This window comes from Lissotriton vulgaris, chromosome 9 (genome assembly GCF_964263255.1).
Source record: "Lissotriton vulgaris chromosome 9, aLisVul1.2, whole genome shotgun sequence".
In the NCBI taxonomy this organism is placed as follows: Eukaryota; Metazoa; Chordata; class Amphibia; order Caudata; family Salamandridae; genus Lissotriton; species Lissotriton vulgaris.
In genome coordinates, this window is record NC_141697.1 from 1,005,112,424 (window position 1) to 1,005,116,243 (window position 3,820).

General features: G+C 47.1%; 1 pseudogene; it reads left to right on the forward strand.

Annotated features, from left to right (window-relative positions):
* The first annotated feature begins 1,715 nt into the window (after nucleotides 1–1,715).
* On the forward strand, nucleotides 1,716–3,408 carry LOC147692708 (uncharacterized; annotated as a pseudogene).
* The last annotated feature ends 412 nt before the right edge of the window (nucleotides 3,409–3,820 follow it).

Here is a 3,820-nt window from a genome sequence, read left to right on the forward strand (position 1 = left end):
ACTTTTATTTGGTGGTAAATAACGAATCCTTAAATGACAAATGCACTCACTTGAGTGCTCCCTACATTAAGGATTCGGTAATTCACCAAAGCGGTATTTTAAGAATTCGGTAATTTATCATTTCCTTAAATCACTGATTCAGTAAATTACCGAATACTTAAATATGGCCCCTACATCTCAGATGCCTAATACCGAAATTCGGTAATTTTGGCCGTTACCGACCGGTAATGGGCTACCTACATCTGGCCCTAAGTGTTGTAGACAGAGTAAAGAGGGCGTAGGGCTGAGGGTATAAAGACCCATCAATAGGTGTGTTCTTTAGGACAGTAGTCGGGGTGCAAAGTCACTGCTCACTGTCATTCACCTCTTCCTGCACTCGGAATGCCTTCATCAAAGAATCCCATTCCATTGATATGAGCTTCTTGTCCAACACTGTATACCCTTCTGGACGTATTGACACACATCTGACAGACACAGGTCCCATGCGCAATGTCACTTGGACCAGGCTATACCTGGCTGATGACCCCTAATCAGGGCAAAACCAGTCCTAGGTTTCTTGTGTTCCGGTTCAGAGAGGACCTGATCTGGAAGTTGAAAATATCATTTTGTGTATACTTTTAAGCAAAATTTATATTTGCGTTTGAAAGAAGAAGAAGGAAAAATTCCTTTTTTTTCTCCTGTCAATCGATTGTCAACAAAAATAATAGGGTAGATTCTTGTTTGTCTTGGTTAAGATGCAATTATCTCTTTCTCTCTTGAATATTTGTCTACATAAGAGTTAATCTTGCATCAGTGCTTCATCCACAATGCAAAGTTCTTCAAAAAAAGAAAGTTGGGATATATTACAAAGGTTTGTCACAAAAAATACTGGCAACCTTCACATTCCTCTGCATGTTGAGAAATAAGTGTGCAAAACCAAACCAATATTCTGCTTTGTCCATAAATACTATGGCCCATATTTATCTTGAAACGGAAAGGGGCGCAATGGTTACGCAAATCCTAGGATGACATTTACCAAGCCCCACAAGGCCACCTTGTGTAACCCTGTTGCCTTGCATTACTCTGCCCTAGGGAGGCATTACATGGGTGTGTCATCGGTGGCTTGCTGCGTTGTGTGAAATGTTGATAACTATGCCCCTATATTTGAGACTTAATATATCAGCCTCTATGTGCATTGTATCACACCTTCTGACTGAATAGCAGTACATTTTGCTTACATAACACATGAAAACAGCAACTTTTGTACTCTTCAAAATACTTTGGATAATGATGAATTTAAATTAAAAATAAAAATTCTCAATCTAGGGCCAGTTGTAGGTAATTAAGAAATACTGAGTCCTTAATAGCGAATTTTACCGATTCGCTATTAAGAACTCGGTATTTCCGATGTAGGAAAAAAATCTGTAAAAATTACCGTATTGGTAATAATCGGTAATAATTAGCGATTCCGAAACAATCGGTAAAAATAATTACCGATTCCCCGTTACCGAATCGGTATTACCGATTCTTCAATACAGATTCGGTAATTAGCGAATCGGTATTTCAAAAAATCGGTAATTGTCGAATCATCCAATCCTGTGCTTCATGACCTCACAACCAGGAAGTGGTCAAACCCATGCAGCTGCACTGATACTGAAGCTGTTTGAGAGGCAGGGAGCACAGCAAACAACCTAGGAGCAACTCTTCTAAGTTTTTGCTGAGAACACAGAGCAGATATGGACAACCAGGAGAGGGAAAAGGAGGCAGCTGAACGCAGGAGGAAACATACATTTAGTGAGAGGGAGCTGGAGGTCCTTATTGAGGAGGTCACAAAGGACCATGACAAACTTTTTGGGAAACATTCTCTGCACATGTATGAATTCCAGAAGAGGCAGATATGGCTGGCCATCCAGGAAAGGATTAATGCCATTGGAGTGACCCAGCTCTCCATTGAGGACCTAAAGAAATGCTGGTATGACCTCAGGAAGTGTGCAAAGGCGAGGCTGGCAGAGAGAAAGAAGCAAGCCAACCGGACAGGTGGAGGGAGAAACACAGCACCTGCTCCAACTGCCCTGGATCTCCTGGTGGAGTCCACCCTCCAGCCGGAGAGTGTGAGTGGGATTGGGGGATGCAGACAACTCAGCCAGAGCTGGCAACAAACAAGGTACAATGCATGCACTGCATGCTGTGCCCCCCCACTCTCCAACCCCAATCCCCAATCCCCAATGAGGCATTATGAATCCCACTCGGGTACATGTTTTACTAAAAACCAGCAATGCCTTATGGGAGATGTAGTGAGAAGTAACACATATCATAACAGTCAGTTCACTGAACCCAAAGGCATGTGACACACATCAGCAATTAGCAAGCAGAGGACAGTCAGTTTGATTGGCTGTCATGACATTTATTATTACGCAAATGCTGCCTGACAAGTGAGCAAATGTACATTCTGTCTCCACAGGCGAGCCATCGCGCAGGGCTGCAGAGGGGAGCACAGGAAAGGCACCCAGGAGAGAGAAAACACAGGAGGAGGAGGTCCTGTCGACTGCAGAGCACACCACCCCACCACCACAACTACCACCACCAAAACCACCACCACCACCGTCACCATCACCACCAGCATCACCACCGCCACCATCACCGCCACCAGCACCGACAGCCAGGAGGCATGCAGTGGCTAGCCTCCAGCAGATGGAGGAGTCCGAGGAGGACAGCATGGGAGGTCAACAGTCCACGGTGGCAGAGGATGCCAACGGTGCAGGCACACAGTCCCCCACTGAGCGTGCCCACACAGGTGCCAGATACCGCAGGGCAAGGGCAGCCAGTCCAGCTTCACAGGGCGAGGATCAGAGTGTATTTGGCACTCTTGAGGGGAACATGCTCAATTGTGCAGTGCCTGCAAGGCAAAGCAATAAGGTCAGTCCAGCGGCAGATGGTACCAATGAATGGGCACATGCTGCGAATCGAGAAGGGCATCAGTAGCATGAACAATACTGTGGCTGAGGGCATGAGGGACATGTCCGAGGCAGTGAGGCTGCTGTGCAGCAAAATGGATGAGGACCATTTGGCGAGGCCCAGGGAGAGACAGAAACTGGACAACTACACTAAGGCGGTGAACCGCTTCTCCACTGCCACCTCTTTGCTCTGCAGGCGCTCGGTGGCCATGCAGGATGAGATGGCCCACTGCAGCAGTGACGTGGCAAGGGGGCTGGTTACAGTGACCAGTGCACTGGAAGTGCTACAGACAAACCAGGTAGCCACTACACGTGCAGGTGATGGGGGGATAGTGAAGAGGCAACTAGCCACAGTAGCATCACGCCCCCTATAACAGAGTACAGTGACCGGCACAATGCTGCCACAGGACAGACTGCCAGTGAGGACAGTGTGCCCAGGGAACGCAGCAGTGCTGCGCGTGGGTACAGGAAGTAATGCCAGCCATCACATGGTACAGCGAAATGGGTGATGTAACCCATTTCGCCTTTGTAATCTGCATTTCATTTTGGCCTGGAATGTTAAGCCCTTCATGTTGTGGCGGTGTGCTATGCTAATTAAACACCGTCACTCACTTACAGTAACTGGCTGTGTCTCCTTACTTACTCAGAAATAGTTGCGTGTGATCTCAGCCCGTCTGTGTCTCCCATCTGGTACTGCTGCCACACCTGCTGTGCTGTGCTCCGGCTGTGGACAATCCTCACCCTCGTTCTCAGAATTAGTTAGTTCCACTGCTGTTCCTTTCTATGTGGCAAGATTATGCAGCATGGCACATGTTGCTATTATTTTACAGCAGATGATGAGGCCGTACTGACGTGCACCTCCACTTTTGTGGAGGCAGCGGAACCTG